This window comes from Mixophyes fleayi, chromosome 3 (genome assembly GCF_038048845.1).
Source record: "Mixophyes fleayi isolate aMixFle1 chromosome 3, aMixFle1.hap1, whole genome shotgun sequence".
Taxonomy (NCBI): Eukaryota; Metazoa; Chordata; class Amphibia; order Anura; family Limnodynastidae; genus Mixophyes; species Mixophyes fleayi.
This window is the reverse complement of record NC_134404.1, coordinates 259,231,270-259,257,382: the sequence shown is the minus strand read 5'-3', so window position 1 is coordinate 259,257,382 and position 26,113 is coordinate 259,231,270. Positions and strand designations below refer to the sequence as shown.

General features: G+C 37.6%; 1 pseudogene; it reads left to right on the top strand.

Moving 5' to 3' along the window:
* The first annotated feature begins 289 nt into the window (after positions 1 to 289).
* LOC142143239 (centrosomal protein of 170 kDa-like) overlaps positions 290 to 26,113 on the top strand; it is a 47,295-nt pseudogene continuing 21,471 nt past the window's right edge.

Below are 26,113 nucleotides of genomic sequence, written 5' to 3'. Positions count from 1 at the left end.
TGTCCTTCTCAGTTGTATGGGTATACAATATAACCCTTTATTTTCTAGCTGCCCTGGCGAAAACCTTCGACTCCGCGCATTTAGGTGAAGTCCTACATATCTCAGCGGAACCGCAAGGATCCAGTCACTCCTCGTTGGTACCTTAACAGGTACTTTATCAAGCTATCTGACCATAATTTGCTATAGATTAGAGCAAGTTCAAATATATGGAGTTGCACACAAATTAAACGTAGCCCCTCCTATTGGTCATCCAGTAACAAAGACGCTAGGCGGACAGAAGCTGTAAAAGATGCTGCATTTACTAGAGGACTGGTATCTTGAAGCAATCTCTCATGTTGTATATTTCATTAGCATAATTTCTGGGCCAGATGGTATGACAGTTTCCTCGTTGGGTATTTGCTGTATGCCCACTAGTGGCTATTGGTACCTTTTGAAAACATTGGTGCAGTTTCGAAGTCTGATATTTACTTTTAAGGACTTATTTTTTTACTAATTAAGTAAATTTAACAAAATAATTAGAAATGTGTATAAAATATTTAAATATGAGTACTGATTGGTGCATTAGTAGTAGCAGTAGGTCCATGGTTATAGCAATCATAAATTGATACACATTTGCTTTCTTTTTCAGGCTCCTGCAAATATGGCAAGAAATTTGGTGAGCAAATGAAAGCATTCAAGGAAGAAGCTATGAGTGCATTTTGCAGAGAGCCCAGTTATTTTGAGATCCCTAACAAAGAACTCCAACAAAGATCTGAAGTAGAAGAAAATGCAATTTTTGAAATCCCAACAGAAGACCCACAATGTCCTCAAGTATCAGGTGCAGGACATGCCTCATTTACAGTTGAATTTGATGATAGTTCTCCAGGTAAAGTAACCATTAAAGATCATGTAATCAAAATTATGGCCCAACGTCAAAAGGGAAAGAAGCCTCTAGCAATAAAAAACTTGCTGGGTTAAATACAGAGATGATTGCTGCAGAAAGTAAAGTAGCTGACAGGTTGGCACAAAATAACCCACCTCGTTTGTTGAAAGAAGCAGCTGAAGATGATGCTAAAAGTAGTAAAAGTGATGTACCAGTATACTTGAAGAGGTTACAAGGTAGTACATTTTAACTCACTATTGAACTGTATTCACAAATTAATGTCATTTAGCATCTGTGATGTTTTTGCATAGGTTAAACTACACACACAAAAAAAGGCAAGATGCATCTGTGTATGTTTGACCTTTGCATTGGAAAAAGAAATCTTAGCAAATTTTATGGTAAACGTGCTTAGAAATATATGCATTTTGACTTGCGTTGTAAAACTAAAATTTCAACAAACTTTAATGAAATGTCTGTTTTGAGGCACTCTTGTTAGTGTACTCTTATAAGCTACAAACAAACTAAACTTTCTTGAAAAACAAAATTTCATATTTAAATTTATTACAGATTAGTAATGGAATTGGGAAATTTTAATCAATCTTTCCTGAAGGTAAGCAAAGCCTTTGCAAGTGTTAAGTAGTTCTTATATATATGACCACATACTGTATGTCACACTTAATCTGGAGAACAGCCTTCTGGGCTATCTATAATTGAACATTTCATCAATTTTTGGGTATGTCCGTATTTGCATAAAAATGCGGAAACATGCATCTGTATATAAATTTCTATTTATTATTGGTTTGCTTCTCTTTATACCTCGAGAGGCAAAAAGGCAGCACCCAAGCATAGTAAGGGTATGTTCACGTAATTGTGACACAATTAGACTTGGACATATTAGCAGATACACCTTTTTGGAGGCTTATTTATTGCGGGTGCTGGAGGCCTAGAGCAATGATGATTTGAGCTACAAAAGTGCCATAATAAATTGACCTCCAATACTTAATTGGGGATGGAGCAGACATTATGGTCGGTGTGACATTATGATGATGCATAGAGGGTCCCACCACGATTTTGCTATATATCGAAGATATTTGTAGTTACATTGCTGTAAACTGACAAGTATAGTGATACAGAAATGGCTGGGGAGTGTGTGCAAATGGCAACACAGTATCTGAGCTGACCTAAAAATAGTTTACATGCATTAGTGAATTTAAAGCTGCACAGCAATCTGTACATACTGACACTGTGGTTAGCGCTTGAATATGCTGACTAGGCAGGTTTTATCATCATAACATATTAATACATCATTTGTCTCTTTAGGGTACATATCCATATTGTATTAGGTTTTTATTAAGGTTTTCAAATGCCAGAATATTAGCAAGTCATAACAAAATATTGAACTCAGTTGAAAATTATAATCTGGTAAAAGTATTTAATATTATATGCTGAGACCCCTTTAAAGGGATGTCCATGTTGTGGACATCTATTGTAATAGTCTATTTCCTTTTTTTAATTTTTTGTCTCATTTTAGGCAATAAACATGAGGATGGTACTCAAAGTGACTATGAAAATAGTGCATCTCTTAAATGTATAAACAAAACTAACAACTTACAAGATCGTGCAAGACAAAAAAAATTAGAACAGAGAAAGTTTGATCAGAAAAGTCAGACTGGGGGAAGGCAGCAAGACACTGCAAGTCAAACTGCATTTCTAATAGAGTTTTTCGATGATGACCATCCAAGAAAAAGACGCTCATATTCATTCTCTCTGAATGCTAGTGCCACAGGTCCAGAAGCACCATATCCTATTCCACAGTCAAGAATAGAGAAAGTGAAAGCTGCTTCTGCTGATCTAAAAGGATTAATATTAGGTCTACAATCAGGTTCCTCATCTCACAGATTAATTCATAGCACACAACATGCTAAATTGTTGCTAAAACTAAAATCTGAAGAATCTTGTACATTCTTATTATTTTCACAAAATGTTTTATTGAGAAGCTCTGGGAGTCTTGGACATCAACTAAACAGTAAGCGAGTTACATCTCACAACACTGAATTGTCTCCTGTGGATAATGATCTTAAGGATAGTCATTTTGACGAAAAAACAAATGCAGAAGAGTTCAACACACCAGAAGCAAAGGTAGTGCAAATATAAAAAATAGAATGACTGCTAGATGTCTATAGTTAAAAAGTAACACTTAAGACTTTGTTTAACAGTGGTGGGCAATTGCACAGTGTATGCTTCCATGGGCTTTCAAATGACCCTATCTGTTACAGTAAAACATGCTTTGAAAATGTGAAATTTATGCTGATCACAATTGTATTGCATGGCATTGTAGATTGTATTCAAGTTACCTGTTAGAACATTGTTTCATTTAAAGGTGCATTTGACTCCACAATCTTCCGCATCAGGAGCCTGACCTCACCACTCTGCTTTTGGGGTGCTTGGCTCTTTCCACTTTCTAACTTTAAATCTGACTCTATTCTCCTTCTCACATCATGACAATGCCCCTTCACATGAAGCCCTATCTTCACCAACATAATTGCACGAGAGGGCAGGTCTTTGTCTACCACAAGACCAATACAATCACTGATATAATTCTGTGCTGCTTTGAACAGGTATGTTTTAGGTAAATATTTCCCCTAATTTAACTCCTGCAGTGCTAAGGAAGAGTGGGACTTGTCCTTAACACTTTTTTTAAATATAAATTTTGAAAAAATAGCACTGATATACAAACAGGAATCAATAATTAGTACATTGCAAAAGCAGGCATAGGTAGATAGCAATGCAAAGGCAAACATTTGATTAAAAACACAACAACAAAAACACATTGTCATAGGAGAAACAAATGAGGAACAATTGTTGCACCAATTGCTCAAACTATAACATTTTTCAAGAATATGAGGTGGGTGGGGGAGGGGAAGGACACTGGTCGTCGCCGAAGGAAGAAAATAGAGTGCAGAGGAAAGTACTTAACAAAATCTCGGGCAGGGGGACAACTCCGAGGACCAGACAAAATAAGAGCCGCTCGCCAATGGAGACCAAAGGGGGTTCACTTAAAGGGAGGGAACTAATGAAGGAGTTAAGGGGTTACAAGTAAAACCAGGGAGCCCAAATCTGGTGGAATTTATCATCCTCATCGTGTAAATGGTGTGTGATCTGTTCTATCTGGGCAATAAACCAGATATAGGAACGTAGGGCCGCAATAGTGGGGGCCCAGCTTGTTTCCATGACTTGGCCACCAAGCATCGCGCTACAGCAAGGATGTTGGAAGCTAATTTTGTGGATTGTCTGTCATCGTTAGTCAGGGGATAGCAGAGGGGAAAGGACCACGGGTCTTTTCCGGACAGGACACGGAAGGAGGGAGGAGAGGAGGGCCCTAACTTTGTCCCAAAAGGAGGATATTTTAGGGCATATATGTAGAAAAGATCCCATCTGGCCACAACCCTGCCAGCATAATGGAGAGCTAGAGGGAAACATTTTAGCGAGCTTGTCGGGGGTGAAGTACCATCGATAGTATACTTTATATGGGGGGGTTGGTAAGTTTCCTTTCTAATTGGAGGAATATTCTGGTTTAAGGCCATAAATTGGCACAGAGAATTTGGCGGTTACACAATTAAGCTGGTTGAGGTTACACTGTGGTGCTTTTACTAACAGCTGGATGATGACCCTCTCCCAGGCAAAATTGCATCAAGGGTTAAGCGGTATATATAAGAAATCATACCTCTGCTCAAGGGTGAGGAGAGACATAACACTTCAATGGGGGAAGTGGGGGGTGAAGCACACCTGGGACGAGAGCCCACAAAGTGCCGCAGCTGAAAATACTCGTAGAATTTAGGATGGAGGTTTGGATACTTAGAACGTAGATCATCCCAGGATATAAAGGCACCTTGATATAGGAGATCTCCAACAAATCGGATGCCAAAAGTAGACCAGGCACCAGAGAAAGCTGAGGAGAGCCCAGGAGGGAAGGCAGGATTTCCCAAGAGAAGCAGGATAGGAGGGGACGAAGGCAAATATTGAGGTGGTGCAGGCAGGTCTCCCAGATCGTAGCTAAGAATGAAAGGGTGGGGCAACGGCCAGTAGGTGGCGATCTAGACTGTTCGGAAAGCCCCATAAGCAGAAACGGAATGGAAGTTTGAAATAGGCGCATTCAATGTCAACCCACGACAGTGCAGCCGGGGGAACAACGGAGGCTACAATGTGGCTCAAGTGAGCAGCCCAATAGTAAATCTTCAAATCCGGGAAGCCCCTACCACCACACTTAGTGGTGCTCTTTAGGAGAGCCAGCTTGACCCTAGGAGACTGGCCGTTCCAGACAAATCTAGAAAGGCATTTTTTGATAGAAGAAAGTTCAGAAAGGGGAACTCTAACAGGAAAGGTCTGAAAGTAATAAAGAAGCTTTGGAAGGAGATTCATCTTGACAAAAATGTTCCTGCCCAGGCAGGAGATAATCAATGAGCGCCAGGAGAAGAGTTCCGACTTGATTTTTGCAAAAAGGCCCAGATAACTCTCCCGGTAGGAGTCGGTAATAAAAATTCCGAGATATATAATTTTCTTTCTTTGCCATTGTAAGTTAAAGCGGGAGGTGAGGGCTAGCCCTTCTCAGCTGGAGATATTAAGCAGAAGGACTTCTGATTTAGCAATGTTAATCTTATAGCCAGAAAGCTGCCTGTAATGGTTTAGGATGTTGAAGAGCCCGGGCAGCGAAGTATTGGGGTTTTATTATTTTTATTAAATGTATATGGTTTGAATGAGGGAGTTCTGGTTTTGTAAACTTTTTGTTTTGTGGAACTACATGTGTCAGCCAGCTGTGGGTGTCAGGGCATGTTGGCACTTGTGGTTCTCCTAGTGCCATGGATATGCTGGTGCTTGTAGTTATACAAGCATCAGCATTCCCAGACTGTTTATGGCACCCTGGCTGTCTGGGACTTCCACAAAACAAAATGGCGTTCATTTGTTTTTTAACATTTACATATCACTATTATAACCCTACACCCACCGTCCAGGGGTGTAGGAAGAGGACTAGTGCTTTCACCACTGGGCTGGTTGTCCCTAGAGGGAAAACCCGCTCGTTTATTTGGCGGACCCCACTCCCTAGGGAAGCCAGTCCAGCGCTGAACAGCCTGGGGTTGGTTTGTCATTATGGCAGGGGGACCCCTGCCACGTGTACCCCTGCTATAGTGCCACCCAGGCTGGTTTGCCAAGTGCTGGTTTAGTGAAAATCAGAGGGACACCACACAAATTTTTTTCCCTGATTTTCACGTAACCAGCAGTAGGTGGGCAGCACTAGGGATTTTTTTAATATTTTTTATCTATTTTTAAACATCTGACAGCTGCCGGGTCCTCCGGCTCTATAGACAGAACAGTGTAACAGTGATGTGTTTACTAAACACGCTGCTAGGATGCAGCGTGTTGTATCTGGCGAATTTTACAGTAAACTCAGGAGATTTTGCTTAATCGCAGCTTCATACATTTGAGACTTGTATAGCTAGAGTGGCAAACAGTCGGGATTTTGATCTCTATTGATTTTGGAAATAGCGATTTTGACAGAAACACAACTCTGACAATTTAACATGAAATCTCAGTTTCATACATCACCGAGTTTCAACTCTCCCGAGAAAATCACTGGATTTGCAGAATCGCACCTTGATACTTTTTACCCCTGGATAGTGCTTTATTCAACGCTATTGAAGAGGACTGGATGTGTCCAGTGCTCCTGGGCTGAGAGCTCACAGAGTAACACAGCTCCTGGTAGCTCCCAGCATAAAGGCTTTAGGAGAGAGAAGAGAATATCATGATGAAGTGGTGGATGTTGTCCAAAAGTGGACAACACCTCTAAAATTATGGCTGGGTTTTTTTGTTTTGTTTTTTAATTTTGGCGAAAGTGTTCCTTTAGATTTATTGCTAACACATTGTTTTATTTTTTCTTATTCCAGGATGTTGTCACTACATCTAGCCAAAAACTTTGGGCCTCTCAATGGACAAGTCTGGCTTCTAATCATGTGGAGCATGACCAAGATAACAGGAAGAGTGAAGCAAATATAGTTTCTTCTCTTGAAAATGGTAATTTCTTCCACAAGCATTATCTTTTGGCCATGTGTTTTGTTTTTTTAAAATAAACTTTGGTATGCTTTATTCATTATAGGGTTACTTTACTTGTAGTATATTGTAGTATATTCAAGCACTACTTTTAGTTTTCATAAAGGTACATTCTAGTGAATTGATTGATAAGTTAGCTGTTTTACCAAAACATTCTCTGGAAATTTCCATTTGAAATTTATGAAAAATAAACTGACACAAGTGTATTTTATACCAAATCATAGGATTGAAATGTTTTGATTTGAATTGAACCCATTTCTTTTCATAAAGTTGAAAATAGCACATAGATAGAAGATAAGATTTTGAACTTATATTTAAATAGCCAACTCAAAACCTAATTTAGTTATAGCCATCCTCATATGTTTTGATGTCTTAATGTACTTTATAACAAAGAAGGTTATTATAGCACCAGATCTTACAATCATGCAGAATGCTGGTTTTCAAGTCTGAAGACTGAAGTAGCTGGGATACATTTAAACATGTTAAACGTGTGTATGAGGAAGTGTATTCTCAAGGCAGAACAAAATTCTATGTGTTATTGAGTCTTTATTCAGTTCACTATTTAACCCAGAATGCCTCTTGATAGGTGAGATCCGCTCCGAGGACAGTGGCAGGTGGGGAGTATGACTGGGGCAGACAGAAACCTCCCGTGGACCAGAAGGGCATAGTGCAGGATGTTTTATTATGCTCTTTTCTTTATATGAATATGCTTTACATATTTAATCCATAAAGAGCACTCCCTTTTCCTACATGCAAATGAGACTTTTCCCCAATCATATTCTTTTTAGAAATGAGCAATGTTAAGGCTTTTTTACATAGTGCAAAAAATGCAGAACCACATAATATCCTTGTCTGCACAAAAGCACCAATTTATCCGTCTAGTGCATTTCATATTGCACATGCTATGTTCCCTCCCTGGTCACCTGAAAACACTATGAGAGACGGACTGCTTTTTAGCCCTAAGGATAAAAAGCACTAAGGTGAGTGCAGAGCCGTAACTTAGAATTCTAACGCCTGGGTCGACAAAGAAAAATGCCGCCCCCCTAGCTCTCAATTTTAACCACATTAACCTAAAATATTCTGAAATTGTGCCCCGCTTCAGCCCCTGTCGCACGGTCCTAGTTACGGCCCTGGGTGAGTGCCAAATTGTAGTGTTCATACACAACTACCACCAAGAATGTTGCTGTAATGTTTCCTCCAAGTTGACAGAGATGTGTTTTGGTTTCATCAGTGCACACAAATGCATAATTTTGTCTACATTACTGTAAATCATTAATGTGCAATCTGATACACTTTAGGGGCTGCATGTGTAGCCCTCAAACCTTCAGAAAGGCTGCACATTAGCCTTAATCTGAAACTCACCCACTCACTCAAAACACCCCTCAGACCTGCAAAGTCACACAAAACACCCCATATTTCCTTTACAAACCTATTTATCATACGTCCCACTGGTGCTGCAGGACCACCAGTCATGGTGGACAGGACGTTATGTTATGCAGAGGAAGCCATATGATGCAGAAGTTGGCTGCTTGCAAAGAATGAGATCAGATTCATTTATTTGCTGCTTTATAATCACTTGAGCTTCATCTATAGCCCAAGCTCTTCAATAGTTGGGAGGTGATGTTCGGCAGTGCATAAAGCAGATCATAAAAGCTGGGGGCAATGTGGAGAAAAGGATGAATGGGGCATATAGCTGGTGAGATGCAGGTGAAGGTTCAGAGGGCAGCTGGCCTCTCAAGGGCCACCTGCTGCCCATCACTGCTGTAAATGGTGATGTCACTAGACTGGTTGTCACGTTGCATGTTGGAATGTCCTAGGGTCTGTTGGTCCTTGGGACACCAGAATAGCAGAGCCCCCTTATAGAGGTCCTTTCAAGTTGAGCATGGATGGAGTCATAACATGTCTGGCTATGTAAATTTCACTGTGCAATAAATATAAGATACGTCCCCTCTAACATTTTGGAACACATTAAAAAGCTCACGAGTGTAAAGCAATAATGCTAATTAGATTTTTTCCTGCAAAGCAGTTATATAAAGCTGCAGTATCATATTTATACTTCTCATCTCTGTAGATGACTCTAGCCTGGATACTACTTTCCTTTTGAAAGATACAGAAGCAGTCATGGCTTTCCTTGAGGCGAAGCTCCGAGATGAAAGTAAGCCTGATGAGAAGCCAAACACTCCTAGCTATACCCAAGATAATTCTATATCCCCTGAGTCAGATGTTGCTATAGCAAGCACCATTAGTTTTGTTGCTGGTGATTCAGATAAAAAATGTCCCCAGAAGAGAAAAAGCCTCAATAGTCTACACAAAGAGAAATCATCAACTTCTTCTCCTTCTAAAGACCTTCCTAATTCATCAGCAGCGGTGAATCGAGAAAGAAAAAATAAAACCAATGTTAAAGAGGTTGCAACTAGAACTGATATACGTAACGTACTGCGAACAAGTAATCATAGGTCAGATATTGGCAAAAAACAAGATGCCGAGTTACAGGAGATAGAATCACCTAGACTTGTAAGCAAAAAAGACAACCTTTATGTTTCATATGGGCGAAGCATGGATAAGTCATGGAAACCTTTATATAGCAGTTCAGTGAAAAAGATAGGAAGCCTCACAAATTATTCAATATTGGGTTATGAGGCTTCTAAGAAAGATGGCTCTCTTCCTGCAAATTCTGCAAAAAAGCAAACTTTATGCAAAACGCAGCGTGAACACACTAAAGATCACTTGACAACTGCAAAATTATTCAATAAGCCACCACCTGTACAACTAAGTAAAGGTGATTCATTCACTCAAAATGTTTACAAACTGCAGAAATCTTTAGAAATGACTCATGAAATTAGTAAAAAAAATGAAGTGGTTTCAAGCAATGATCACCTTAAAAATGCTGAAACTGAGAAAAAAGAACACATAAAGCCACTAGTGGGACAGGGTACTTTCACTCTAGACAAACCTAGCTCAAATGTACCAATAGAACTTATTCCACACATTAATAAACAACATGTTGTATCACCTATCTTTCCCTTTACATCTGCAAACAATATAAGAGAGAGAAGTGACTCTGTAGACATGGACTCTAGCCTGGATACTACTTTCCTTTTGAAAGATACAGAAGCAGTTATGGCTTTTCTTGAGGCGAAGCCCCGAGATGAAAGTAAGCCTGATGAGGAGCCAAACACTCCTAGCTATACCCAAGATAATTCTATATCCCCTGAGTCAGATGTTGCTATAGCAAGCACCATTAGTTTTGTTGCTGGTGATTTAGATAAAAAATGTCCCCAGAAGAGAAAAAGCCTCAATAGTCTACACAAAGAGAAATCATCAACTTCTTCTCCTTCTAAAGACCTTCCTAATTCATCAGCAGCGGTGAATCGAGAAAGAAAAAATAAAACCAATGTTAAAGAGGTTGCAACTAGAACTGATATACGTAACGTACTGCGAACAAGTAATCATAGGTCAGATATTGGCAAAAAACAAGATGCCGAGTTACAGGAGATAGAATCACCTAGACTTGTAAGCAAAAAAGACAACCTTTATGTTTCATATGGGCGAAGCATGGATAAGTCATAGAAACCTTTATATAGCAGTTCAGTGAAAAAGATAGGAAGCCTCACAGATTATTCAATATTGGGTTATGAGGCTTCTAAGAAAGATGGCTCTCTTCCTGCAAATTCTGCAAAAAAGCAAACTTTATGCAAAACGCAGCGTGAACACACTAAAGATCACTTGACAACTGCAAAATTATTCAATAAGCCACCACCTGTACAACTAAGTAAAGGTGATTCATTCACTCAAAATGTTTACAAACTGCAGAAATCTTTAGAAATGACTCATGAAATTAGTAAAAAAAATGAAGTGGTATCAAGCAATGATCACCTTAAAAATGCTGAAACTGAGAAAAAAGAACACATAAAGCCACTAGTGGGACAGGGTACTTTCACTCTAGACAAACCTAGCACAAATGTACCAATAGAACTTATTCCACACATTAATAAACAACATGTTGTATCACCTATCTTTCCCTTTACATCTGCAAACAATATAAGAGAGAGAAGTGACTCTGTAGACACTGACTCTAGCCTGGATACTACTTTCCTTTTGAAAGATACAGAAGCAGTCATGGCTTTCCTTGAGGCGAAGCTCCGAGATGAAAGTAAGCCTGATGAGGAGCCAAACACTCCTAGCTATACCCAAGATAATTCTATATCCCCTGAGTCAGATGTTGCTATAGCAAGCACCATTAGTTTTGTTGCTGGTGATTCAGATAAAAAATGTCCCCAGAAGAGAAAAAGCCTCAATAGTCTACACAAAGAGAAATCATCAACTTCTTCTCCTTCTAAAGACCTTCCTAATTCATCAGCAGCGGTGAATCGAGAAAGAAAAAATAAAACCAATGTTAAAGAGGTTGCAACTAGAACTGATATACGTAACGTACTGCGAACAAGTAATCATAGGTCAGATATTGGCAAAAAACAAGATGCCAAGTTACAGGAGATAGAATCACCTAGACTTGTAAGCAAAAAAGACAACCTTTATGTTTCATATGGGCGAAGCATGGATAAGTCATGGAAACCTTTATATAGCAGTTCAGTGAAAAAGATAGGAAGCCTCACAAATTATTCAATATTGGGTTATGAGGCTTCTAAGAAAGATGGCTCTCTTCCTGCAAATTCTGCAAAAAAGCAAACTTTATGCAAAACGCAGCGTGAACACACTAAAGATCACTTGACAACTGCAAAATTATTCAATAAGCCACCACCTGTACAACTAAGTAAAGGTGATTCATTCACTCAAAATGTTTACAAACTGCAGAAATCTTTAGAAATGACTCATGAAATTAGTAAAAAAAATGAAGTGGTTTCAAGCAATGATCACCTTAAAAATGCTGAAACTGAGAAAAAAGAACACATAAAGCCACTAGTGGGACAGGGTACTTTCACTCTAGACAAACCTAGCTCAAATGTACCAATAGAACTTATTCCACACATTAATAAACAACATGTTGTATCACCTATCTTTCCCTTTACATCTGCAAACAATATAAGAGAGAGAAGTGACTCTGTAGACATGGACTCTAGCCTGGATACTACTTTCCTTTTGAAAGATACAGAAGCAGTTATGGCTTTTCTTGAGGCGAAGCCCCGAGATGAAAGTAAGCCTGATGAGGAGCCAAACACTCCTAGCTATACCCAAGATAATTCTATATCCCCTGAGTCAGATGTTGCTATAGCAAGCACCATTAGTTTTGTTGCTGGTGATTTAGATAAAAAATGTCCCCAGAAGAGAAAAAGCCTCAATAGTCTACACAAAGAGAAATCATCAACTTCTTCTCCTTCTAAAGACCTTCCTAATTCATCAGCAGCGGTGAATCGAGAAAGAAAAAATAAAACCAATGTTAAAGAGGTTGCAACTAGAACTGATATACGTAACGTACTGCGAACAAGTAATCATAGGTCAGATATTGGCAAAAAACAAGATGCCGAGTTACAGGAGATAGAATCACCTAGACTTGTAAGCAAAAAAGACAACCTTTATGTTTCATATGGGCGAAGCATGGATAAGTCATAGAAACCTTTATATAGCAGTTCAGTGAAAAAGATAGGAAGCCTCACAAATTATTCAATATTGGGTTATGAGGCTTCTAAGAAAGATGGCTCTCTTCCTGCAAATTCTGCAAAAAAGCAAACTTTATGCAAAACGCAGCGTGAACACACTAAAGATCACTTGACAACTGCAAAATTATTCAATAAGCCACCACCTGTACAACTAAGTAAAGGTGATTCATTCACTCAAAATGTTTACAAACTGCAGAAATCTTTAGAAATGACTCATGAAATTAGTAAAAAAAATGAAGTGGTTTCAAGCAATGATCACCTTAAAAATGCTGAAACTGAGAAAAAAGAACACATAAAGCCACTAGTGGGACAGGGTACTTTCACTCTAGACAAACCTAGCTCAAATGTACCAATAGAACTTATTCCACACATTAATAAACAACATGTTGTATCACCTATCTTTCCCTTTACATCTGCAAACAATATAAGAGAGAGAAGTGACTCTGTAGACATGGACTCTAGCCTGGATACTACTTTCCTTTTGAAAGATACAGAAGCAGTTATGGCTTTTCTTGAGGCGAAGCCCCGAGATGAAAGTAAGCCTGATGAGGAGCCAAACACTCCTAGCTATACCCAAGATAATTCTATATCCCCTGAGTCAGATGTTGCTATAGCAAGCACCATTAGTTTTGTTGCTGGTGATTTAGATAAAAAATGTCCCCAGAAGAGAAAAAGCCTCAATAGTCTACACAAAGAGAAATCATCAACTTCTTCTCCTTCTAAAGACCTTCCTAATTCATCAGCAGCGGTGAATCGAGAAAGAAAAAATAAAACCAATGTTAAAGAGGTTGCAACTAGAACTGATATACGTAACGTACTGCGAACAAGTAATCATAGGTCAGATATTGGCAAAAAACAAGATGCCGAGTTACAGGAGATAGAATCACCTAGACTTGTAAGCAAAAAAGACAACCTTTATGTTTCATATGGGCGAAGCATGGATAAGTCATAGAAACCTTTATATAGCAGTTCAGTGAAAAAGATAGGAAGCCTCACAGATTATTCAATATTGGGTTATGAGGCTTCTAAGAAAGATGGCTCTCTTCCTGCAAATTCTGCAAAAAAGCAAACTTTATGCAAAACGCAGCGTGAACACACTAAAGATCACTTGACAACTGCAAAATTATTCAATAAGCCACCACCTGTACAACTAAGTAAAGGTGATTCATTCACTCAAAATGTTTACAAACTGCAGAAATCTTTAGAAATGACTCATGAAATTAGTAAAAAAAATGAAGTGGTATCAAGCAATGATCACCTTAAAAATGCTGAAACTGAGAAAAAAGAACACATAAAGCCACTAGTGGGACAGGGTACTTTCACTCTAGACAAACCTAGCACAAATGTACCAATAGAACTTATTCCACACATTAATAAACAACATGTTGTATCACCTATCTTTCCCTTTACATCTGCAAACAATATAAGAGAGAGAAGTGACTCTGTAGACATGGACTCTAGCCTGGATACTACTTTCCTTTTGAAAGATACAGAAGCAGTTATGGCTTTTCTTGAGGCGAAGCCCCGAGATGAAAGTAAGCCTGATGAGGAGCCAAACACTCCTAGCTATACCCAAGATAATTCTATATCCCCTGAGTCAGATGTTGCTATAGCAAGCACCATTAGTTTTGTTGCTGGTGATTTAGATAAAAAATGTCCCCAGAAGAGAAAAAGCCTCAATAGTCTACACAAAGAGAAATCATCAACTTCTTCTCCTTCTAAAGACCTTCCTAATTCATCAGCAGCGGTGAATCGAGAAAGAAAAAATAAAACCAATGTTAAAGAGGTTGCAACTAGAACTGATATACGTAACGTACTGCGAACAAGTAATCATAGGTCAGATATTGGCAAAAAACAAGATGCCGAGTTACAGGAGATAGAATCACCTAGACTTGTAAGCAAAAAAGACAACCTTTATGTTTCATATGGGCGAAGCATGGATAAGTCATAGAAACCTTTATATAGCAGTTCAGTGAAAAAGATAGGAAGTCTCACAAATTATTCAATATTGGGTTATGAGGCTTCTAAGAAAGATGGCTCTCTTCCTGCAAATTCTGCAAAAAAGCAAACTTTATGCAAAACGCAGCGTGAACACACTAAAGATCACTTGACAACTGCAAAATTATTCAATAAGCCACCACCTGTACAACTAAGTAAAGGTGATTCATTCACTCAAAATGTTTACAAACTGCAGAAATCTTTAGAAATGACTCATGAAATTAGTAAAAAAAATGAAGTGGTTTCAAGCAATGATCACCTTAAAAATGCTGAAACTGAGAAAAAAGAACACATAAAGCCACTAGTGGGACAGGGTACTTTCACTCTAGACAAACCTAGCTCAAATGTACCAATAGAACTTATTCCACACATTAATAAACAACATGTTGTATCACCTATCTTTCCCTTTACATCTGCAAACAATATAAGAGAGAGAAGTGACTCTGTAGACATGGACTCTAGCCTGGATACTACTTTCCTTTTGAAAGATACAGAAGCAGTTATGGCTTTTCTTGAGGCGAAGCCCCGAGATGAAAGTAAGCCTGATGAGGAGCCAAACACTCCTAGCTATACCCAAGATAATTCTATATCCCCTGAGTCAGATGTTGCTATAGCAAGCACCATTAGTTTTGTTGCTGGTGATTTAGATAAAAAATGTCCCCAGAAGAGAAAAAGCCTCAATAGTCTACACAAAGAGAAATCATCAACTTCTTCTCCTTCTAAAGACCTTCCTAATTCATCAGCAGCGGTGAATCGAGAAAGAAAAAATAAAACCAATGTTAAAGAGGTTGCAACTAGAACTGATATACGTAACGTACTGCGAACAAGTAATCATAGGTCAGATATTGGCAAAAAACAAGATGCCGAGTTACAGGAGATAGAATCACCTAGACTTGTAAGCAAAAAAGACAACCTTTATGTTTCATATGGGCGAAGCATGGATAAGTCATAGAAACCTTTATATAGCAGTTCAGTGAAAAAGATAGGAAGCCTCACAGATTATTCAATATTGGGTTATGAGGCTTCTAAGAAAGATGGCTCTCTTCCTGCAAATTCTGCAAAAAAGCAAACTTTATGCAAAACGCAGCGTGAACACACTAAAGATCACTTGACAACTGCAAAATTATTCAATAAGCCACCACCTGTACAACTAAGTAAAGGTGATTCATTCACTCAAAATGTTTACAAACTGCAGAAATCTTTAGAAATGACTCATGAAATTAGTAAAAAAAATGAAGTGGTATCAAGCAATGATCACCTTAAAAATGCTGAAACTGAGAAAAAAGAACACATAAAGCCACTAGTGGGACAGGGTACTTTCACTCTAGACAAACCTAGCACAAATGTACCAATAGAACTTATTCCACACATTAATAAACAACATGTTGTATCACCTATCTTTCCCTTTACATCTGCAAACAATATAAGAGAGAGAAGTGACTCTGTAGACACTGACTCTAGCCTGGATACTACTTTCCTTTTGAAAGATACAGAAGCAGTCATGGCTTTCCTTGAGGCGAAGCTCCGAGATGAAAGTAAGCCTGATGAGGAGCCAAACACTCCTAGCTATACCCAAGATAATTCTATATCCCCTGAGTCAGATGTTGCTATAGCAAGCACCATTAGTTTTGTTGCTGGTGATTCAGATAAAAAATGTCCCCAGAAGAGAAAAAGCCTCAATAGTCTACACAAAGAGAAATCATCAACTTCTTCTCCTTCTAAAGACCTTCCTAATTCATCAGCAGCGGTGAATCGAGAAAGAAAAAATAAAACCAATGTTAAAGAGGTTGCAACTAGAACTGATATACGTAACGTACTGCGAACAAGTAATCATAGGTCAGATATTGGCAAAAAACAAGATGCCGAGTTACAGGAGATAGAATCACCTAGACTTGTAAGCAAAAAAGACAACCTTTATGTTTCATATGGGCGAAGCATGGATAAGTCATGGAAACCTTTATATAGCAGTTCAGTGAAAAAGATAGGAAGCCTCACAAATTATTCAATATTGGGTTATGAGGCTTCTAAGAAAGATGGCTCTCTTCCTGCAAATTCTGCAAAAAAGCAAACTTTATGCAAAACGCAGCGTGAACACACTAAAGATCACTTGACAACTGCAAAATTATTCAATAAGCCACCACCTGTACAACTAAGTAAAGGTGATTCATTCACTCAAAATGTTTACAAACTGCAGAAATCTTTAGAAATGACTCATGAAATTAGTAAAAAAAATGAAGTGGTTTCAAGCAATGATCACCTTAAAAATGCTGAAACTAAGAAAAAAGAACACATAAAGCCACTAGTGGGACAGGGTACTTTCACTCTAGACAAACCTAGCTCAAATGTACCAATAGAACTTATTCCACACATTAATAAACAACATGTTGTATCACCTATCTTTCCCTTTACATCTGCAAACAATATAAGAGAGAGAAGTGACTCTGTAGACATGGACTCTAGCCTGGATACTACTTTCCTTTTGAAAGATACAGAAGCAGTTATGGCTTTTCTTGAGGCGAAGCCCCGAGATGAAAGTAAGCCTGATGAGGAGCCAAACACTCCTAGCTATACCCAAGATAATTCTATATCCCCTGAGTCAGATGTTGCTATAGCAAGCACCATTAGTTTTGTTGCTGGTGATTTAGATAAAAAATGTCCCCAGAAGAGAAAAAGCCTCAATAGTCTACACAAAGAGAAATCATCAACTTCTTCTCCTTCTAAAGACCTTCCTAATTCATCAGCAGCGGTGAATCGAGAAAGAAAAAATAAAACCAATGTTAAAGAGGTTGCAACTAGAACTGATATACGTAACGTACTGCGAACAAGTAATCATAGGTCAGATATTGGCAAAAAACAAGATGCCGAGTTACAGGAGATAGAATCACCTAGACTTGTAAGCAAAAAAGACAACCTTTATGTTTCATATGGGCGAAGCATGGATAAGTCATAGAAACCTTTATATAGCAGTTCAGTGAAAAAGATAGGAAGCCTCACAGATTATTCAATATTGGGTTATGAGGCTTCTAAGAAAGATGGCTCTCTTCCTGCAAATTCTGCAAAAAAGCAAACTTTATGCAAAACGCAGCGTGAACACACTAAAGATCACTTGACAACTGCAAAATTATTCAATAAGCCACCACCTGTACAACTAAGTAAAGGTGATTCATTCACTCAAAATGTTTACAAACTGCAGAAATCTTTAGAAATGACTCATGAAATTAGTAAAAAAAATGAAGTGGTTTCAAGCAATGATAACCTTAAAAATGCTGAAACTGAGAAAAAAAGAACACATAAAGCCACTAGTGGGACAGGGTACCTTTACTCTAGACAAACCTAGCTCAAATGTACCAATAGAACTTATTCCACACATTAATAAACAACATGTTGTATCACCTATCTTTCCCTTTACATCTGCAAACAATATAAGAGAGAGAAGTGACTCTGTAGACATGGACTCTAGTCTGGATACTACTTTCCTTTTGAAAGATACAGAAGCAGTTATGGCTTTTCTTGAGGCGAAGCCCCGAGATGAAAGTAAGCCTGATGAGGAGCCAAACACTCCTAGCTATACCCAAGATAATTCTATATCCCCTGAGTCAGATGTTGCTATAGCAAGCACCATTAGTTTTGTTGCTGGTGATTTAGATAAAAAATGTCCCCAGAAGAGAAAAAGCCTCAATAGTCTACACAAAGAGAAATCATCAACTTCTTCTCCTTCTAAAGACCTTCCTAATTCATCAGCAGCGGTAAATCGAGAAAGAAAAAATAAAACCAATGTTAAAGAGGTTGCAACTAGAACTGATATACGTAACGTACTGCGAACAAGTAATCATAGGTCAGATATTGGCAAAAAACAAGATGCCGAGTTACAGGAGATAGAATCACCTAGACTTGTAAGCAAAAAAGACAACCTTTATGTTTCATATGGGCGAAGCATGGATAAGTCATGGAAACCTTCATATAGCAGTTCAGTGAAAAAGATAGGAAGCCTCACAGATTATTCAATATTGGGTTATGAGGCTTCTAAGAAAGATGGCTCTCTTCCTGCAAATTCTGCAAAAAAGCAAACTTTATGCAAAACGCAGCGTGAACACACTAAATATCACTTGACAACTGCAAAATTATTCAATAAGCCACCACCTGTACAACTAAGTAAAGGTGATTCATTCACTCAAAATGTTTACAAACTGCAGAAATCTTTAGAAATGACTCATGAAATTAGTAAAAAAAATGAAGTGGTTTCAAGCAATGATAACCTTAAAAATGCTGAAACTGAGAAAAAAGAACACATAAAGCCACTAGTGGGACAGGGTACCTTTACTCTAGACAAACCTAGCTCAAATGTACCAATAGAACTTATTCCACACATTAATAAACAACATGTTGTATCACCTATCTTTCCCTTTACATCTGCAAACAATATAAGAGAGAGAAGTGACTCTGTAGACACTGACTCTAGCCTGGATACTACTTTCCTTTTGAAAGATACAGAAGCAGTCATGGCTTTCCTTGAGGCGAAGCTCCGAGATGAAAGAAAGCCTGATGAGGAGCCAAACACTCCTAGCTATACCCAAGATAATTCTATATCCCCTAAGTCAGATGTTGCTATAGCAAGCACCATTAGTTTTGTTGCTGGTGATTCAGATAAAAAATGTCCCCAGAAGAGAAAAAGCCTCAATAGTCTACACAAAGAGAAATCATCAACTTCTTCTCCTTCTAAAGACCTTCCTAATTCATCAGCAGCGGTGAATCGAGAAAGAAAAAATAAAACCAATGTTAAAGAGGTTGCAACTAGAACTGATATACGTAACGTACTGCGAACAAGTAATCATAGGTCAGATATTGGCAAAAAACAAGATGCCGAGTTACAGGAGATAGAATCACCTAGACTTGTAAGCAAAAAAGACAACCTTTATGTTTCATATGGGCGAAGCATGGATAAGTCATGGAAACCTTTATATAGCAGTTCAGTGAAAAAGATAGGAAGCCTCACAGATTATTCAATATTGGGTTATGAGGCTTCTAAGAAAGATGGCTCTCTTCCTGCAAATTCTGCAAAAAAAGCAAACTTTATGCAAAACGCAGCATGAACACACTAAAGATCACTTGACAACTGCAAAATTATTCAATAAGCCACCACCTGTACAACTAAGTAAAGGTGATTCATTCACTCAAAATGTTTACAAACTGCAGAAATCTTTAGAAATGACTCATGAAATTAGTAAAAAAAATGAAGTGGTATCAAGCAATGATCACCTTAAAAATGCTGAAACTGAGAAAAAAGAACACATAAAGCCACTAGTGGGACAGGGTACTTTCACTCTAGACAAACCTAGCTCAAATGTACCAATAGAACTTATTCCACACATTAATAAACAACATGTTGTATCACCTATCTTTCCCTTTACATCTGCAAACAATATAAGAGAGAGAAGTGACTCTGTAGACATGGACTCTAGCCTGGATACTACTTTCCTTTTGAAAGATACAGAAGCAGTTATGGCTTTTCTTGAGGCGAAGCCCCGAGATGAAAGTAAGCCTGATGAGGAGCCAAACACTCCTAGCTATACCCAAGATAATTCTATATCCCCTGAGTCAGATGTTGCTATAGCAAGCACCATTAGTTTTGTTGCTGGTGATTTAGATAAAAAATGTCCCCAGAAGAGAAAAAGCCTCAATAGTCTACACAAAGAGAAATCATCAACTTCTTCTCCTTCTAAAGACCTTCCTAATTCATTAGCAGCGGTAAATCGAGAAAGAAAAAATAAAACCAATGTTAAAGAGGTTGCAACTAGAACTGATATACGTAACGTACTGCGAACAAGTAATCATAGGTCAGATATTGGCAAGAAACAAGATGCCAAGTTACAGGAGATAGAATCACCTAGACTTGTAAGCAAAAAAGACAACCTTTATGTTTCATATGGGCGAAGCATGGATAAGTCATGGAAACCTTTATATAGCAGTTCAGTGAAAAAGATAGGAAGCCTCACAGATTATTCAATATTGGGTTATGAGGCTTCTAAGAAAGATGGCTCTCTTCCTGCAAATTCTGCAAAAAAGCAAACTTTATGCAAAACGCAGCATGAACACACTAAAGATCACTTGACAACTGCAAAATTATTCAATAAGCCACCACCTGTACAATTAAGTAAAGGTGATTCATTGACTCAAAATGTTTACAAACTGCAGAAATCTTTAGAAATGACTCGTGAAATTAGTAAAAAAAATTAAGGGGTTTCAAGCAATGATAACCTTAAAAATGCTGAAACTGAGGTTGCAACTAGAACTGATATACGTAAGGTATTGCGAACAAGTGCAAGAACCAGACCACCATCTCCCGACTTGACAGATGATGACCAAACTTCTAGTCTACCTTGTACAGCTGTCTCAGATATTTTATCATCTGATCAAAAAACATATTATAGAAAGCCACTTACCAAAGGTCAGTTTACTTCTGCAGATGACAAATTTGCAACATCAAAAGCTTCTGCAGCTATTAAGTCAATCACTTTTCCAAGACCTTGTCCAACTTGGACTTCACTGTTGCATAGATCACGCTTAGGTGAAGCATCAGATACAGAAGTTGGGGATAATGAGAGAGCATCTGTTGCCTCTGAAGTATCTACAAGTTCAACATCAAAACAACGTACTGGTAAAAAAAACTATTTTAAGAATTGATTTGCTTGCACAGCCACGTAGAACAAGACTTAGTTCTTTGTCAGCACGCAATGACTCTCAAGCAACAATATCAAAAGGTTCTGGATCTTCTCGAACAGCAAAATTTGCAAGTAGGAATAGTCTTAAAACCACTCCAACACCTGATGGGAAAAGTTCACCAAGGGCCAGAGCTAACAGCATTTCTCGCTTATCAGATGCCAAAGCAAAGACGGCTGCGCCAACTCACAGTTCTCCTTCAGGTAAATGTTACATTTTAATATTAATGAAACTGTGTAAACTGGCTAAAATCAATACATGTATTTAGAAGATTTATAAAAATAATGTAATAATCCATTCATAGATAACATTTAAAAAATATACACAGGATAAGCACTTCTGTTAAAAATGTAAGAATGTTATATATCACAGAGGAGTTCTATCATCATAAAACAAGTTGTATACACAGCACAGAAGGTAACTTCTTTTTTCCTTATTTTACAAGGTAGAAGGCAAGTTACTCCTTATTTTATTACAGCTTTATTTAATTGTATTTTTGGTATACAATCATGGGATCATTTATCTTGAATGCTTAGGACTTTTCCAGATAGCATGTTTTTTTCATAATTTGGAGCACAATGTATAAAATACATTGTTAGATATAAAAATCAGCCCAGTCTTTCCCCAGAGTGCTCCTGTTATTCCCATCCTCATTACATTTTTCAGAAGTGCTCCACACACGGAAAAAGGGAGTAATTCAGCTAAGAAGTTGTAGTAAATACTGTGTATGATCAACTGTGAAATATATTTGTAATAATGTGCCCTCTTCTGTAAAATAGAAGTACTGTAGATTAGAAGTTACTGAACAGTTATGTGACCATACAGAGGTCCTGGTTATGCTCATGTCATAGTAGGAGTAAATTATTCCTTATAAAATGCAAGTAATAGTTTTATATTTATATTTTAGTCACTAAAATATAAAAAGTGTATTAATTATCAAAAGTTGTCAGCCTGTCACACAAATGTGTCACAAGCTTTTGAATAAAGGACAGGCTGTGTACAGGAATATTGGCTGAGGTAAATATTAGATAGAAATGAAGAAGATAAGCTGTAAGTATTGTTGAAATACACTGAATAGAAAATATGCAATTTATTAACTGTGATATTCTTAAGGTATGTCCTGAAATGGCCACTACAGGTAACAATCTCATCTATGATGACTTGATGTCAAAGAATGTTATCTTTCACAGCGGGTAATACAAGTATTCACACCACTCATGTTTTGTACTGTTATCTACGTCATGCTCTAGCATGAGTGTGGTATTTACTAAACAGGACATTATAGTGAAGGATACTTTTTATCTCTGCCACTCTCAGTTTACCATTAGTCACCAAAAATTAGGATATATTTCACAGTTGTTTATACAATTACTAACACTCATGTACTATATAGTATTTCAGTTATCTATGCCATCATATCTGCCAGTCCAATAACAGTTATCCAAACAAATTAAAGATTATCCCTCTCCCTTGATCTATTTATTTATTTTTTATCCCTTTTTTTCTTCTTTTACTGACAAGTAGAAGTTGCTGTGAACCTCTGGGGTTGTCCTAAGAACCAAGCCTCTATGGGAGTCCATATTCCGTTCTTTGACTGGTTACAAGGAGCTAGCTGACGCTGTCTGCTCACTTTTAACTTTCTTTAGTCTGACGCATCAGAGATTATAAAGCTCATGTACACTTTTTGTTTTTTTCCGGCATTTAGCCTTAGACCCAAATTGTCATCCAGTAGAGGTTATGTTAACTTTACATTCTTCTCTGTTGATTTTAAACGCTTAATGCACTGTACATTTAGAATGGCAGCAGCTTCCACATTTTCTGACCAATGTAAACTGCTATGAAATCATCAGTATGAAAAACTATTTTGGCTCTGCATAGACACATGGGCCGATGATGTGACAATAGAAGCTATAATATAGTTTAAATGGCAACAAAGAAGGTATTTTAAATGGATTTGCCCACTGAGAGTATCCAGAAGATATTGTATTGATTTCAGAATGGTTTTAGAATGATAAATGTTGATTATCGGGCATAGAAAATATCAAGTATAGTTAATGGAAGCCATGTAGTTACAAGATAGTTACTGGTAAAGTTCTTCAACAGGACTATTATTATACTAAATATATTATTTTGAAGTATTCTAGAATTTACATTAGGGACATTTGGCAAATATTATTAGTGTGACTTTTACAGAGTTTTAATGTATTTTCCTTGTCTGCTTTAACTATGTTTTTTTTATTGAAAAATCTTTTTAAATATAATTTTTTTTTTCCTTACCACAACAAATAATAAATAGCCAATACCCGATGGAGAAGAGTTCCTCCTGAGTATGCTTCAACTTCTAAAGATAAATTTGGATCTAAACGTAACTCAACCAAACCCCCTTGACTACGTGCCTCTCCAACCATTAAAATTCAGCGATCACAAGTTACTGGAAATATACCAGTTATACCATCTTCAGGAACTTTAAATGCCTCTACATTTAAACATAAGGCAAAACAACAGGAAGAGTATATCCGTGACTGGACTGCTCATCTTGAAGAAAAAGCACGGTAAGAGCATATTGTTTTAAAAGGCACATGCATAGCAATAAATCCACCCAGCATTCAGCCATTATAAATAAATGTATATGGATTCCTACACACAAATTGTCTTGAATATTATTTTTAATAATAACACATAACAAGCAAAACTATTGAAAATAATCAAGTAACACCAACATAAACAATAATGACTACAATTTCAAGCACTTCAGCCAGCTCCTGTACTCAAAAACTCAGGATATCTTCCTTCCCATCATGACACAGTGGTGGTAAAGGAAAAAGCTGGACCCTAAGATGTGGAATCTCTGTAGGAGCTTATGTGTTATCGGACCCTTGTACATGATGGTTTATTGTTTAAAATATATTAGGCATTTATTTAGACATGAGAAAATGATACTTATAACGGTTCTGTTATACTGGAAATTTAGAAGTGCCAGTATTGATTCTCCACCTAACCTGTGTCTGTGCATTCCCAACCTCCCCACATTCCTATTGCTACTGTTTTGTCTGTCTTCCAACTCTTTATTCTGTTTCCATCCATTTAATTTTCCAATTTTTTAAGTGTTGTATACAAACAGATAAACTGTAGTTTTTCCCCTTTTTCAAGTCGGTTACTATGATTGTCGAAAGGACTTCATGGAAATATGGAAGTGTGCAATGAGTAGCTTCTGAATGCTTTTCTGATTAACCAGAGCTGTTCTGACTGCCAAGAAAAGGCATAAGCAGTTTTCAGCTATACAGTATATAGTAGTCTTGTGATTTCTAGCAAATCATTAATTTGGCAGTAACTTTAGACATTTCATTTTACAGGATTGGCCAAGATTTGGCTCTCATTGCTCGAGAAATTAATGACGTTGCAGGGGAAATAGATTCAGTGACATCATCTGGCACTGCACCAAGCACCACAGTAAGCACAGCAGCTACTACACCTGGTTCAGCTATAGACACCAGAGAAGAGGTAGGAGATCTTCATGAAGATATACAGGTTCTTTCCTCTTACTTTGTCTTTTGCTTATAACATTCAATATGTATTTTTTCAGGTCTCATTTCTTTTTTTCTTTTTTTTTAAAGTTCTGCTTTTAAAACATACTTACACTTACATGTAATTTATGAATCTGTAAGCAAATGTAAAGATCTGACTTGCTAACTAAGAACTAACCAAAAATGATTCTGACTTATTAAAGTCAGTTAAAGTTTTATGGTAAATGTGTGGTAATAGGTCATGTAGTTCCCCATTCCCCCAGCATCAGGGAAATTAGGTTAAACATCCAGTGAATACCTGCAGTACTGATTGAAAGTAGAGTGATGCACCAGAAAGGTGGCATTTATCTGGACACATATTAGGGCTGCTAGTACTGCATGTTAGTAAAAGGGTTATTGTTTTAAAAGTTAGATATTTAAGACAAAATAACTTTTTAATTTTACAACCCTGACTAAAGGTTGTTTATTTTTTTGTTTTGTTTCCCCAATTCCACTAGAAGGTAAATGTAATTTATTACTGCTCACTTAAAAGAGCTGATGGTGCATTACATTGCTAAGATTTATAATGACCACCTCACCGCCACTCCTCTCCCCACACATTACACCAATACCAGCCCCATCCCTCTTACCACCATCATCTCTGAGCTGGCTGGCAAATTTTAGTCTGGGAGTCAAGCACACAGAAACAGTCCATCATAAGTAACCCCCCAAATCCTCATAATTAACTTCTCATCATAATCCTTTACACCCTCATCAATCAATGCCCTCATCCCTTCTATACATCTCTCATCATCATAATAACCTCTTTATCAACATTAACCTCCCCATCCTTAATTAACCCCCAACATTACAAATTAACCTCCGTATAATCATTAGCTCCAACATCCTCCTCCTCATAAATAATGAACCCACCCTTATAATCTTTAAATCCTTTAGCCTCATCATAACAACTCCTTCAACATAATTAACTCCTCTCTCCCCATAATTAATTAACCCTAACAGTGTTTATTAATCCCATTGGCTCCCTCAAAAGCTGCGCCCTAGGCTGCTGCCTAATGGTAGTGCCAGGCCTGTCTGCAGAAACACTACCACATTCCCTATCCTCTCCACTATATATCTATATATAATACATAAATATAGCTACTTCCATATTCACTATATAGTCAATACTGCATCCATTGTATATGTACTACAGCATCCACTGTATAGCCATTACCTTAACAACTAATACTTTGCCTGTATAGTTACTGCTACAATTATTGTCTTGCCACTATGCAAGAACTGCACAGCCATTA